At 35.7% G+C, this 15,899-nt stretch overlaps 1 pseudogene; it reads left to right on the top strand.

Annotated features, from left to right (window-relative positions):
* The first annotated feature begins 4,537 nt into the window (after window positions 1-4,537).
* Window positions 4,538-15,627, top strand: LOC129473101 (heterogeneous nuclear ribonucleoprotein A3-like; annotated as a pseudogene).
* Window positions 15,628-15,899: the final 272 nt, after the last annotated feature.

Here is a 15,899-nt window from a genome sequence, read left to right as displayed (position 1 = left end):
GGAAATGGTGAAGCACTGCTGTTTGGTTTTGTAACTACACACATTGGTGTCACTTTGAACAAAGCCCTTATCTTCTTAGTTTTTCTGAGCACTATTTACTTTATCTGTTAAACAAAAAGCATGCTCGTTTACAGTACTGTAATGTACCCTGTTAAATCTACATGTCTGGTGGCTGAGAAGTATAAGATCAAGGCACCAGCCAATTCAATGTCTGAGGAGGGTCCAATCCTGATTCATAGATGGCAGTCTTTTCACTATAAACTCACATGGGGGCAAAAGGGGCAAGTGGTCTCTCTCAATCCTCTTATTATAAGGGCTCTAATCTCAGTCATGAGGGGTTTGCCCACATGACCTAACAAATCACATCCCAAAGGCCGTACCATCTAATACATCACCATCACCTTTACCATCAACCCAAGGTGATGGTGATGTATTACATGATGAGGCCTTGGGGGTTAGGATATCAACATATAAATTTGAGGCAGAAACAAACATTCAGACTATAGCATAATTTGAGCCATAGTTTGAGCCGTATCTTTAAGACTCCAAAGCCCTGGAGATGAACCTCTGCATTTAGTGTTTTCTTTGCAAAGAGGGTGGAAGGGATAAAGTCATAATAAGATCAACAATACTTACAGTTTATATAAAGTGAGTGTTAATTTTATGTCAAGCACTGTATGAAGCATTATACAAGAAGTTTTTAAAAAATTTCCCACAATTTTATGAGGTAAGAATTATAATTTTGCCATTTTGATGATGAGAACATTGAGACTGAGAAAGTGAATAACTTTTCTAAATGGTGGGACATGAAGTCTAAAAAAGATAGCTTAATTCTAAAAGTTGTTCTCCTACCAATCAGGACTCAAAATGGATGATGGTTCAACAGGGGCGTCTCAACAGGGTGCTGTTATGATGGTATTCTTGCAGAAAGCTTTGCATGTAATTGATAAGTTTCCAATTTCCACTGCTGTTAAGATAAATCTTTTCCTCTGTGTAGATTATCAAAATTGTGACATCTTTGAGAACTAGTAATAATGAAAACTTTGATCATATTAACTGAGACTATATTATAGAAATTTAGTTAACACCCAAAATGGATGTTTTGTTATGTGATCTCACTCCTGACATTTTTCTGAGTTGGTCTTGTTTTTATGATTAGAAGTAAACTTTTATTTTAAGGATCAATTTTTTTAGTTGGGCATAGAAAGTTTAAAATTGACTGGTCTGTTTGAAATTTTATGCAGCTCCATTCTAGGGTTAAAAATCTTAGGAATCATTTATAATACTCCTTGTCAGGGATTTCTCCTCAATTAGATTCCTGGGAACGCTTTCTCTCTGCCCTCCTCCTCAATGCCTGGTCCCCTTCTGCTCCATCATTCAATAATCAGATATCAAGCGATGACTCACTCTGCCCAGATAGACTGACCCTGGTACCCTGATAAACTTCTTCTCACTCATGTTATCTATAATTTCATTCATCTTTGCTGTAATTTTTCTGTGCAGAGATTTGGAGTCCCCACAAATACAATGCTGTACATCAGGGAATTATTCTTAGTGTCCTTATTAAGAAGGATTCACTTATTACACAAAAGTTATGCTATTTCAGTCCAAATATAGGGAAAATGTTCTCTTTATACTAGAGTATATTTATTATCAACAAGCCAATAAGTTACCCAAATGTAAGCTAGCTCGTTTCAGTTACTACATTGATTCTCGTGTTTACATCAATTTGTAACAGCTGTAAACAAAACAAAGATAATACATAAAATAGTTTACAAGAAAATTAATTATTTATTTTAGTTGGTTAGGCTTTTTTGTTGCTAAAACACACTAGCTTACTAGTATCATGATGCTACTCTAAGGAAGGTTGAATTTATGGCTCTCTAAAATATGGTTTTAATATAAAATACACAAGAACCTAAAGGTGCGATTCTGGCAACTTTGCCCTCTTTGCATTATTAATGTAATCATCTTTATCTCTTTGATTAGTCATACACTTGATTATTTCAGTGTGAGCTGGCAAAGGCAAGCAATCACTCTAAAAGTACTGGTGAAAAGTAACATCATACCTAGTAATGGCAACTATGAAAATGCTTTCTGTCTATTTGCCAAAAACGTGAAATGAAACCCTTAAGTGGGATTAAGTGTCACTAGCATATAGTGAAAAGTGAATGGGTATTGGTTCATCTATATTAGATTAAAGTTCTATGAGCTCATTTCTTTATCTGTTAAGATGGGAATAATTAATTTACGTTAAACTATGGTTGAGAGAAATTACTATATATATTATGTATATATACAGAATACACACATATATTCTGTATATATACAGAATACACACATATATTCTGTATATATACAGAATACACACATATATTCTGTATATATACAGAATACACACATATATTCTGTATATATACAGAATACACACATATATTCTGTATATATACAGAATACACATATATTCTGTATATATACAGAATATACACATATATTCTGTATATATACAGAATATACACATATATTCTGTATATATACAGAATATACACATATATTCTGTATATATACAGAATATACACATATATTCTGTATATATACAGAATATACACATATATTCTGTATATATACAGAATATACACATATATTCTGTATATATACAGAATATACATATATATTTATATGAAAGTTACTATATATTTTGTGTATATATACATAATATATAAATATACATAAATGTACATATATATTTATATGAAAGACATCTGACACATTATTTTGAATTAGTTCTCATTGGTCCTCTACTCAACTCAAGCATTACTTAACACACACTTTAATGCTTATCAATTTTAAAGGCAGGGAAGGTCATTGCAATACCTAACTTTAAAATTAAACCATATTTTTTGAAATTATTTTAAGACTTTCCTCCTATCAGTTCGCATCTTATCCACTGTGATATAAACTGAGATAGCAAAGACATTGAACAACTCAAACATAACCCAGAAGTGCTGCATTTTGTTTGGAAACCAATCTATCTTTCCAAAAGTCCTTGAATTTTACAAGCATAGTCATATATCTAATTGAAAGTCATTTTGAAAAATTCAATTTGTTATTTAAAGAGTCATTAAATGTAAATATTAATGATCCACTGATTTCACTTGTGATGCACTTATAGAAGCCCAATGAATTGGAAACTGAAAAAAAAAAATCTCACATTTGATAAGGTGTCATCTGCATTAGTAATCTTTTAAACACACATTTAAAAGGCAAAAATCCAAATTTAGTTCATCAAGCAATCTTGAGCTTTTGGTTTGTTTGTTTGTTTTAATTCTTCTATTTAAATTCAGTTGAAGAAGTGTCCTGAAGATACATTTATGATGGTGGAAAAACTACCCTGATTTATGGTGATTTATATGTACAGTCCATAAGCAAACACCTGGAAAACTAAGTTAGCTTTGATTGTAATTTGGGAAGATAAATTGATCTATCTTCAAGTTTTTTTTAATCTTAAAATTGTGAACATCTGTGTAACTGAATTTTTTGGTTCCCAAAATGAAGAAATGAAAATAAGTTTTCTAAAGCAAGAGTAAAGGAAAATTATACAGACATAATTTTAAGTTACTCTGTTATAAGAAGTTTCCATTTCATTTCCTTTGGCATATTATCTAACTGATTTTCTAATAGACATAATAACTCCTTTAGCACTATTACTATATATAGAGGCAGTTTATTTTGGCCACTGATATCTTTCTTTCTCCTTCAAATCTCAGCACCCAGGTCTCCCAACTCGCATGCTATCACTGAAAAATGCGCTTCTAGCCACTGCGGAGGCTCCTGTATTTGCTATTGTGGTTAATCCCTAAACAAGAATGAAAATACTTGTTATTTCCAGATACTTATTGTTATTCTTTCTGAATCCATGTACTCTTCCTTCTGTCATATTATTGTTTTCCAGTTCACTCACTTGTTTTTGTTATTTTTATTGTCCATAAGGATGAATCCATTCATAGTTCTGCTGCTCTCTTCAAAGACTCCCTGATAAAGAGAAATATTTAGCATAGTTGTTAGCCACTGAGTATTTGAGGAAAAAAATACTGAAAGTTATATTTTTAAAGGGAATAGTAGAACAAGGATAATTTCTCTCTTTTGGCTTCGTGGATAGGTCTGGAGACAAAATTATCTAATTTATTTAAAATAGCACTGATTCCATGAACAAATTTCTCATAGTTGATAAGAGAAAAAAAAATAGGATGCAGGAGTACAATTCTGTTTTAAGAATGATTTTAATGGCACAATATTTTTTCTATATCAGGAGGTAATATAAACCTAAGATCCTGATAAATATTACTCTGCAGCACAGGCAGACAATTTTTTTAAAAGGATACATACCCACATATTTACATATATACCCTGAAATATATATCCTGTCAGCTGACAGGAACGAGAAGCAATGAGCCCAGTAGTAATGAGAACACCTAGCACCTAGTTCGTAGTTTCTAATACCGTTCTTCAATAAAAGGAACCAAAGATTCTTAGAGAAATGGCTGATACCAGGACTGGGACAATTAATGCACAGAAAGAACCTGGAGTATATGGTAGTTCAGAAAGTAAATAAGTGCTTTAAAAAAAAACTTCCAAGATAACGAAAATATCTTTATAGTGATGAAAGTAAAGAACTATTACTTGTATCTCCTTAAAATCTCTTCTATCTTCATATAATGTACCTACGCTATGACTACAGTAGTGAATACATGATTTATATCATGTCAATTGTTTATTTCATTGGATCGATTATGAGTCTTGTGTTTGCATGAGCTAGAAAGCCCTTTTCAAACTATCTTCAGTAAAAATTGGAATTTTTAGGATTATATAAATTAAGAAAAATCTCATCTTTGTTCTATTGAATCCAAAAATTAATCATAAGATATATAATAGCCCTGATTTTAGCAAGATCTTTCTCTCTCTCACCTCTTTTTCAATGTCTAACTTACAGAATCCTTGTCTTTGTCCATTTTGTGTTGCGGTAACAGAATACTACAGACTGAATATTGTATAAAAACAGAAATGTATTCCTCACAATTCTGGAGGCTGGCAAGTCCCAGATCAAGCGAAGGTGCCAAACTCTTATGTGGACTTTCTTACTATGACCTCACATTTTGGCAGGTGGAAGGCAAGAGAGAATAAATACAATCACCAGACCGGGGCTGCAGTCACCACCCAATGCCCTGCTTATTAGAAAGCATGACACTCTTGCCTGTGGCTCTGAAGAAGTGGCTCAGAGATTTTTCCCGGTGGGAGAGGTAGAATAGGGAGTCCTGAAGTTATCCCCAAAGGAACTGACTTTGTTTGAAACACAATGTGAGGAATTTCAAAGTTACGATCAGTCTTTAAAGCAAGGGATATTTTGGTGGTAAGCAATTATAACAGTTTGGTAGCACCATTAGACCAATAAGCCAAACCACAGAGTATCCATTTGACTGGAGAAAACCAGGGAAAGACAAAGCTAGGAAGAATCCTTCTAGAGCCAGAACAACAACAACAAAAATGGCCTTAAAACTACCTCTGCAAAAAGACTTAAATTTAAGTTGGACTATGGAGCAATGTATCATCCTGAGATTCAGGTGAAAAACTGGTCAACTTTAATATCATGGCGTGATACAAACAAAGGCAGACAACTCACAAGATTAGAAAAAAGAAAAAGAAAGCACTGTTAAAATCGCTGTGATTTTAGTGTGTCTATATGGATGCTCAAGGCTGTTTCCTCTAAAGGGTGACATTAGAAACAGAGAATTATGACCCCTATATAGTAAAAAGAGAAAACAACAGAAACTGCTTGCATAAATGCCAAATATTAGATTTAACACAGAAAGACATCAAAGAAAGTCTTATACATATGTTCAAATAGCTATGTACATAGAAATAAAGGAGGATATAATGGCAATATCTCATTAATAGAGATTATTAATAAACAGATATTTATTGTTAAAAAAACTAAATATTAGAGTTGAAAAGTGCTATAACTGAAATGAAAAATTTACAAGGCATGCTCAACCTTAGATATGAACTGGTAGAAGGAAGTATCCTAAAACCCGAAAGTAAATCAGCAGACATTTCACTGTCTAAAGAACAGAGAAATAATAAGAATAATTAATGTACCCTAGAGAAATGTGGGAAATTATTAAAGTAGCAGCATAGACATAACACAAATACTAGAAAGACAAGTGGAACAGGAAAAGAGCAAAGATATACATTTTCTAAAATAATGGTTAAAATGTGTAAACTCTTATTAGAAACATCAATCTACACATCCAAGATGCTCAACAAAATCCATGTTAAATAAACACAAAGACATCTATATCCAGACAAATTATCATAAAAATGCTGAAAGACAAAGACAAAACCTTGAAAACAGCAAGTAAAAAGGACTCGTCACATAAAAAAAAAAAAAAAAAAAAAAAAACAGCTGACTTCTCATCAAACATAATTAATGTCAGAAGGCAGTGGGATAACATATTCAAAGTGCTGAAAATGTAATGTCAACTAAGAACGTTATTTTTAACAAAACTATCTTTCTCAAAATTAAAGGTATAATAAAAAGTTTCCCTAGATAAACATAAATGGAGAGAACCTGTTGTTAGGAGAATCACCCTATAAGAAAGACTAAAGGAAGGACAAGCTGAAAACAAGTGATTCCAGCTAGTACTTCAAATCCATATTAAACAAACAAAGACAGCTGGTAAAGGTTATTATATGATTTATAAATAACAGCAAAAATACATATTTATCTACTTCTCTCAGCTTACTGAAAAAGCAATTATAAAATGAAGTGTACACAACAGAATTTCGAGGCCTATAATGTATGGAAACGTAATATATTTAACTATAACAGGGAAAGAACCTTTGTGAGAACAAAGCTGAGTAATAAACTTTATACTTGATCTCCTTTCTATTCTTATTCATAATTGTAACAATATATTGTTGGGTTTGCAACATATATAGATATAACATTAGTAACAACAGGGTGGTAAAAGAGAAAATAGCTAGATAGGAACCAAATTTCTGCATCTCACTAGAATTAAGTCAGTATACATGTGAAATACATTTTGATAAATTAAGCTGCATATTATGGCTCTAGAGCAACAACTAGAAAATAACTCAATAGAAATAACAGCAGAATATACATTCTTCTCAAATATACATGGAGAGGCTTACAGTCACTGTGAAAGACATTGGTAAGCTGCAGACATTTTCCCAGACCCAGGACCAAGAACAGATGCCATTTTTAATCAGAGCATATACAAAGTCAGCTATTCTTTGGTGACCTGGCCATGTGGCCATGCAGGCATTTAAGTCTTGTGCCAGAGATTGGAGGGCCTGCTCTGGAGTGGGATAGAGGCCTCTATAGCCAGAACTGGGGAAAATGCCTCAGCAGCAGGTGCTAGAATTGTGCTCTCTGCCATCAAGAGCTTGGGGAAGAAGGAGAGCTGCTATAGCTGCAGTTTCTCCTGGGCAGCAAAATTGCAGCCAGAGCCAGCCGGGTGACCTGGAACTATCTATGTGTGCCATTGCTTAGCGCCCTAACCAGTTCCCCTGTGACTCCATTCCATCCTAGGCAGAAATACAGGCATTTAGAGTACCTGCTTGCTTGGATCAGCAGCCTGACATTCTGGATATTAGATCTTTGTCACATTCCTAGTTGAAAATATTTTCTCCCATTATGTAGGTTGTTTGTTTACTCTATTGATAGTTTTGTTATGCAGAAACTGTTTGTTTAAAAAGATCCCATTTGTGAATTTTTGTTTTTGTTGCAATTGCTTTTGAAGTCTTCATCATGAAATATTTCCCAGAGCTGATGTCCAGAATAGTATAGACTTTCTTCTGGAATTTTTATAGTTTTAGGTTTTACATTTAAGTCTTCCATCCATATTGAGTTAATTTTTGTATACAGTGAAATGTAGGGATCCAGTTTTAATCTTCTGCATATAGCTAGCCAGTTATCCCAACACTATTGATTGAATAGGGAGTTATTTCCCTATTGCTTGCTATTACCAGATTTGTTGAAGAACAGGTGTTTGTAGGTATGCTGCTTTATTTCTGAGTTCTCTATTGTGTTCCATTGGTCTACAGGTCTATTTTTTTTTTTTTTTTTTTTTTTTTTTTTACTAGCACTGTTTTAATTACTGTAGCCTTATAGTACAGTTTGAAGTAAGGTAGTGTTATGTCTCCAGCCTTGTTCTTTTTGCTTAGGATTGCTTTGGCTATTTGGGCTTTTCATTGGTTTCAAATGATTGTAGAACAGTATTTTCCTAATTATAATTCTAATAATTATTATTAATTATCAATTAATAATGATTAATTCTAAAAACATCATTAGTAGTTTGGTAGGAATAGCATTGAATCTGTAAATTGCTTTGGGCCGTATGGCCATTTTAACAATACTGATTCTTCCTATACATGAGCATGGAATGTTTTCCCATTTGTATCATGTCTGATTTTGCTCAGCAGTGCTTTGTAATTCTCATTGTAGAGCTCTTTCGCCTCCCTGTTTAGCTGTATTTCTAAATATTTTATTCTTTTTGTGCTTATTGTAAGTGGGATTGCATTCTTGATTTGACTCTCAGATTTGACGTTATTAGTGTATAAAAATGCTGTTGGGTTTTGATTGATACATTGATTTTGTATCTGCAACTTTGCTAAAGTTGTTTATCAGACCTAGGACCTTTGGGCAGAGATGATGGCATTTTTTAGGTATAGAATTGTATCATCTGTGAAGAGAGATGTTTTGACTTCCTCTCTTCCTATTCGAATGGCTTTTATTTCTTTCTCTTGCCTGATTATTCTAGCTAGGACTTCCACTACTACGTTAAATAGGAGTGGTGAGTGGACATTTTGTCTTCTTTCTGTTCTCACAGGGAATGCTTCCAGCTTTTGCCCATTCAGTATGATGTTGGTATGGGTTTGTCATAGGTGGCTCTTATTATTTTGAACTAGGTTCCTTCAATGCCTAGTTTGTTGAGAGTGTATAACCTGAAGGGATATTGAATTCTATTGACAGCCTTTCTGTGTCTATTCAGATGATCATATGGTTTTTGTTTTTAGTTCTGTTTATGTGATGAATCACATTTATTGATTTGCATAGGTTGAACCAACCTTGAATCCCAGAAATAAAGCTTACTTGATAGTGGTGGATTAGCTTTTTGTTGTGCTGCTGCATTCGGTTTGCAGTGTTTTGTTAAGGATTTTTGCATCTATGTTTATTAGGGATATTTGGCCTAAAGTTTTCTTTTTTTGTTGTGTTTCTGCCAGGTTTGGGTATCAAAATGAGTCTGGCCTCACAAGATAAGTTGGGGAGGAGTCCCTCCTCCTTAATTTTTCAGAATTGTTTAGTAGGATAGGTACCAGCTCTGTTAGAATTTGGCTGTGAATCTGTCTCATTCACAGGCATTTTTGGTTGGTAGGTTTTTTATTACTGATTCAATTTTGAATCTTATTATTGTCATGTTCGTGGATTTGATTTCTTCCAAGTTCAATCTTCAGAGGTTGTACATCCATTTCTTCTAGGTTTTCTAATTTGTGTGCATAGAGTTGTTTGTAATAGTCTCTGAGGGTTTTTTGTATTTCTCTGGAGTTGGTGATAATGTCCCCTTTGTCATTTCTTGTCATTTCTGATTGTGTTTATTTGGATGTTCCCTCTTTTTTTTTATTAGTCTAGTTAGTGGTCTATCAATCTTATTTATCCTTTCAAAAAACAAACTTTGGGTTTTCTTGATCTTTTGTATGATTTTCTCATCTCTGTGTAATTCAGTTCAGCTCTGATTTTGGTTGTTTCTTTTCTTCTGCTAGATGTGAGGTTGGTTTGCTCTTTTTTTTCCAGTTCCTCTAGGTGTAATGTTCAATTATTAATTTGAGACTTTTTTCTAACTTTTTGATATGAGTGCTTAGCACTATAAAATTTTCCCTCACACAGCTTTACTGTGTCCCAGTGATTCTTGTATGTTGTATCTTTGTTTTCATTACTTCCAAAGGATTTCTTGAATTTTCCCTTAATTTCTTTGTTTGTCAAAAAGTCATTCAAGAGAAGATTGTTTAATTTTCATTTAATACTATGGTTTTGAGAGATCATGGTATTGATGTTTATTTTTATTGCACTGTGAACAAGAGTGTGGTTGGTATGATTTCAGTATTTTTTAAAAATTTGTTGAGAATTGCTTTATGGCTGAGTGGTCAGTTTTAGAGTATGTGCCATGTGCAGATGAGAAAAACGTATATTCTGTTATTTTTGGGTGAAGTGTTCTGCTGGTGTCTGTTAGGGCTATTTGGTCAAGTGTTGGGTTTAGGTCCAGAATACCTTCATTAGTATTCTGCTTCAATGATTTGTCCAATACTGTCAGTGGGGTGTTGAAGTATACCACTATTATTGTGTGTGGTTCTCTTTGGTAAGTCTCTAAGAACTAGTTTTATGAATGTAAGTGCCCCAGTATTGGGTGCATATATACTTAGGGTAGTTAAGACTTCTTTTGAATTGAACCCTTTATCATTATCTAATGTCCTTTTTGTCCTTTCTTTATAATTGTTGGTTTAATGTCTGTTTTGTTAGAAATAAGAATAGTAACTCCTGCCCTTTTTTGTTTTTCATTTACTTGATAGATCTTTCTCCTGCCCTTTACTTTGAGCCTATGGATGACATTGTATCTGAGATGGGTCTCTTGAAAACAGCATCCAGTTGGGTCTTGCTTTTTTATCCAACTTGCCACTCTATGCCTTTTAAGCAGGACTTTTAGCCTGTTTACATTCAAGGTTAGTACTGATACGTGCTGATTTGATCCTGTCATTTTGTTATACGCTTGTTGTTGTGTAGACTTGATTGTGTGGTTGCTTTAGAGTACCAATGGTTTATGTAGTTAAGTGTGTTTTTGTGGTAACTGGTAATGATCTTTCATTTCCCTGTTTAGCACTCCCTTAAGGGTCTCTTATCGGGGGAACCCACCCCCAATATTTCAGTGTAGGTTCTTTCTATTTTCCGTAAGTGTTGGCTGGCTGAGAAATAAAGAGAAAGAGTACAAAGAGAGGAATTTTACAGCTGGGCCTCCGGGGGTGACATCACATATCAGTAGGACCATGATGCCCACCTGAGCCTCAAAGCCAGCAAGTTTTATTAAGGATTTTGAAAGGGGAGGGGGTGCAAGAACAGAGAGTAGGTCACAAAGATCACATGCTTCAAAGGGCAAAAGGGGAACAAAGATCACATGCTTCTGAGGAAACAGGACAAGGGCAAAACAGAACTACTGATAAAGGTCTATGTTCAGCTGTGCACGTATTGTCTTGATAAGCATCTTAAACAACAGAAAACAGCGTTCGAGAGCAGAGAACCGGTCTGACCTCAAATTTACCAGGGTGGGGTTTTTCCCCTCCCTACTAAGCCTGAGGGTACTGCAGGAGACCAGGGCATATTTCAGTCCTTATCTCAACTGCATAAGACAGACACTCCCAGAGCAGCCATTATAGACCTCCCCCCAGGAATGCATTCCTTCCCCAGGGTATTAATAATATTCCTTGCTAGGAAAAGAATTTAGCAATGTATTCCCTACTTGCACATCCATTTATAGGCTCTCTGCAATAAGAAAAATATGGCTCTATTTTGCCCGACCCTGCAGGCAGTCAGACCTTATGGTTGTCTTCCCTTGTTACCTAAAATCACTGTTATTCTGTTCTTTTTCAAGGTGCACTGATTTCATATTGTTCAAACACACATTTTACAATCAATTTGTACAGTTAACACAATAATCAGAGTGGCCCTGAAGTGACATACATCCTCAGCTTACAAAGATAACAGGATTAAGAGATTAAAGTAAGACAGGCATAAGAAATTATAAAAGTATTAATTTAGGAATTGATCAACGTCCATATTAAAATGAAATCTTCACAATTTATGTTCCTCTGCCGCAGCTCCAGCCAGTCCCTCTGTTTGGGGTCCCTGACTTCCCACAACATCTCTTGTAAGGCAAATCTGATGTTAATAAATTTCCTTAACATTTGCTTGTCTAAAAAGGGTCTTATTTCTCTTTCACATATGAAGCTTAGTTTGGCTGTATAGGAAATTCTTGCTTGGAATTTCTTTTCATTAAGGATGCTCAATATAGGCCCCAAATCTCTTTTGGCTTGTAGGGTTTCTGCTGAAAGGTCTGCTGTTTGCCTAATGGGGTTTCCTTTGCAGGTGACCTGCCCCTTCTCTCTAGAAGCCTTTAATATTTTTTTCTTGCACATTGACTTTGGATAGTCTGATGACTATGTGTCTTGGGAATGGTCTTCTTGTATAGTATTTTGCAGGGGTTCTCTGAATTTCCTGAATTTAAATGCCAATCTCTCTAGCAAGGTTGGGGAAATTTTCATGGGCAATATCCTCAAATCTGTTTTCCAAGTTGCTTGGTCTCTCTCCCTGTCTTTCAGGGACCCCAGGGAGTCATAGGTTTTGTCTCTTTACATAATTCCATATTTCTTGAAGGATTTGTTCATTTTTTAAAATTCTTCTTTCTTTATTTTGGTCTGAGTTAATTCAAGAAACTGTTCTTTTAGTTCTGAGATTTTTTTCCTTCAGCTCAGTCTATTCTGCTGTTAATACTTTCAATTTTGTTACTAAATTCCTGCCACAGGTTTTTTACCTCTATTAGATCAGTCTGGTTTTTTCTTGAATTGGCTATTTAATCTTTCATCTCTTGAATCATTTTATTGAATTCCTTGCATCCTTTGGAATGGGTTGTTTGGAGGTAAGGAGACACTGCGGTTTTTAGTGTTACCAGAGTTCTTGCACTGGTTCTTTCTCATCTTTGTGGACTGATATTCTTTAACTGAGGTGTAATTTGAGTATAGTCAGTTGGCTTCATTTCTGGGTATTTACAGAGGGCCAAGTCTTTGCACAGATCTTATTTGTGGTTAAATTCTTGACTTTGGTTTCACAAGAGTGTGTATTAGTAAAATATTTTTGTTCAAATCTGGGCTGTCATCCAGTAGACTGCACTTCACCACAATGGCTGGTAGGTAGGTTCTTAGCCACTGGCTCCTCTGCATTTCCTTGTGTTTGTAGCCATGCTTCCTCTCTGTGCTCTGAGAGTGGGCTCCTCTCCCACAGATCTCAGCCCTGGGGCTAGCACAGGCTTTTTCTTCCCTTGCCAGCTTGGGGGAAAACAGGGGTGGGGACCTTGCAGTGGCAGTGGCAGAGGGTCTTTCACTTGTTTCTTAGGGCTCCACTTCAGAGAAATGCAGAGGCCCTCTTATCAGAACGATCAACTTGGGGTGGGGCAGCTTTGTTGTGAGACCAAGCTGGGGGAGTTGGGAGTCTTGTCTGGTGACGAGCAGGTGCTGGTCTCATGGAGAAGACAGCTGTCCTCTTCTCCACAGGGCAGCTGCAGTGTGCTGGAGGTGTGAGTAAGGCACTCGGGTCTTTGTTCCTTCCCCAGCCTGGTGACAGCAAGGGCAGTTACCAATCAGTGGCAGTGGTAGAGGGGCTGTCTATTGCCTCTGGTAACTCCACCACAGAAAGACACAAAGCTGCTGCCAATGGGAACTTTCAGCCAGTGGTGGGACAGCTGCACAAGCTTATCTACTTTTAAGAAATCTTTAATTTCCTGATAGCCATTAGTTCCTGAAATTTATAATAGACTTCACAGCATCTGATGATAATTACACAAGTGTAAGGTTATAAAGTTTTGTGGGGAATAAGATTCAGAGAGAAATGAATACTAAAAATTATTTTTACATTTTCTATTTATATATTGTTATAATGAGCACTAAGGCAAAAAAAAATTTTAAAAACATTTTAAAGATTTTAAAAAACACATTAAAAAGCTATAAAAGTATTAGAGGACTTTATCCCTATATGTTTGGCTTGCCCTTAGAAATAAGTTAATATTCAGAAAGCATATTAATACCACAGATACTTCTCCACAATAGTAGCAACTACATCTTTAATAATTAAAGAAGACAGGTATATATAGAATAGTGAAAAAAGGACTGTAACAAATAATATTATTAGTGTTTTTACGTGTGGATAATGCTACTAAGGCAATTTTCATAGAGCTCAAGGAAATAGCATTGAGAGTTTATTATGTGTAACTCATAAATAGAAAATATAAGGGAGAGCATGAATGTGAGCTAGTGACAGGCAAAATAACCCAAGTCCTGAGGTGGTGGTAAGAAAAGATAAAGAGTGGCAGGATTAGAAATAAGATTTCTGGTATTGAACTCGAGTTGGAAGAGGAGAGTCTGGTCTCAAAATGGAGGTGAAACTGCCTCCCAATAGCCCCAAGCCCGCTGCCGCCAGGGGGAGGAGGACCATGATCCCAAGGAACCATAGCAGTTGGAAAACTGTTTATTGGTGGTCTGAGCTTTGAAACTACAAAAAAATAGTTTAAGAGAACATTTTGAGAAATGGAGCACACTCACAGATTGTGTGGTAATGAGAGACCCCCAAACAAAACGTTCCAGGGACTTTGGTTTTGTGACTTATTCTTATGTTGAAGAGGTGGATGCAGCAATGTGTGCTCGACCACACAAGGTTGATAGGTATGTAGTGGAACCAAAGAGAGCTGTTTCTAGAGAGGATTCTGTAAAGCCTGGTCTCGATCTAAGAGTGAAGAAACTTTTTGTTGGTGGTATTAAAGAAGATACAGTAGAGTATAATTTGAGAGACTACTTTGAAAAGTATGGCAAGATTGAAACCATAGAAATTGTGGAAGATAGGCAGAGTGGAAAAAAGAGAGGATTTGCTTTTGTAACTTTTGATGATCATGATACGGTTGATAAAATTGTTGTTCAGAAATACCACACTATTAATGGGCATAATTGTGAAGTGAAAAACAGGGGTGGGGACTTTCTAAACAAGAGATGCAGTCTGCTGGATCACAGAGAGGTCATGGAGGTGGATCTGGTAATTTTATGGGTCGTGGAGGAAACTTTGGAGGTGGTGAAGGTAATTTTGGCTGTGATGGAAACTTTGGTGGAAGAGGAGGTTATGGTGGTGGAGGTGGTGGTAGCAGAAGTAGTTATGGAGGAGGTGATGGTGGATATAATGGATTTGGAGGTGATGGTGGCAACTATGGCAGTGGTCCTGGTTTTAGTAGTAGATGGGGCTATGGTGGTGGTGGACCAAGATATGGAAACCAAGGTGGTGGATATAGTGGTGGTGGTGGAGAATATGATGGTTACAATGAAGGAAAAAATTTTGGCGGTGATAACTATGGTGGTGGTGGGAACTATAATGATTTTGGAAATTATAGTGGACAACAGCAGTCAAATTATGGACCCATGAAAGGGGGCAGTTTTGGTGGAAGAAGCTTGGGCAGTCCCTATGGTGGTGGTTATGGATCTGGTGGTGGAAGTGGTGGATATGGTAGCAGAAGGTTCTAAAAACAGCAGAAAAGGGCTATAGTTCTTAACAGGGGAGAGAGAGAGAAGTTGTTAGGAAAGCTGCAGGTAACTTTGAGACAGTCGTCCGAAATGCATTAGAAGAATTGTAAAAATCTGCCACAGAAGGAACGATGATCGATAGTCATAAAAGTTACTGCAGCTTAAACAGGAAACCCTTCTTGTTCAGGACTGTCGTAGCCACAGTTTGCAAAAAGTGCAGCTATTGATTAACGCAATGTAATGTCAATTAGATGTACATTTCTGAGGTCTTTTATCTGTTGTACCTTTTTCTTTTCATTACATCAGGTATATTGCACTGTAAATTGTGGTAGTAGTACCAGAAATAAAAAATTAAGGAATTTTTAACTTTTCAAAAAAAAGAAAAGAAATAAGATTTCTTTAAGTTCTTCAGTGTCTCTGATTCTAAAAGAGGAAGCTTCATTTAGCATAACATTTTGTATGGTCTGCTTCTTAGTAAGTCAAATGCCCAGAGCACTTGA

The sequence above is a fragment of the Symphalangus syndactylus genome, chromosome 23 (assembly GCF_028878055.3).
Source record: "Symphalangus syndactylus isolate Jambi chromosome 23, NHGRI_mSymSyn1-v2.1_pri, whole genome shotgun sequence".
Lineage (NCBI taxonomy): Eukaryota > Metazoa > Chordata > Mammalia > Primates > Hylobatidae > Symphalangus > Symphalangus syndactylus.
Note: the sequence above shows the minus strand (reverse complement) of the source record. Positions and strands in the feature narration are given on the sequence as shown.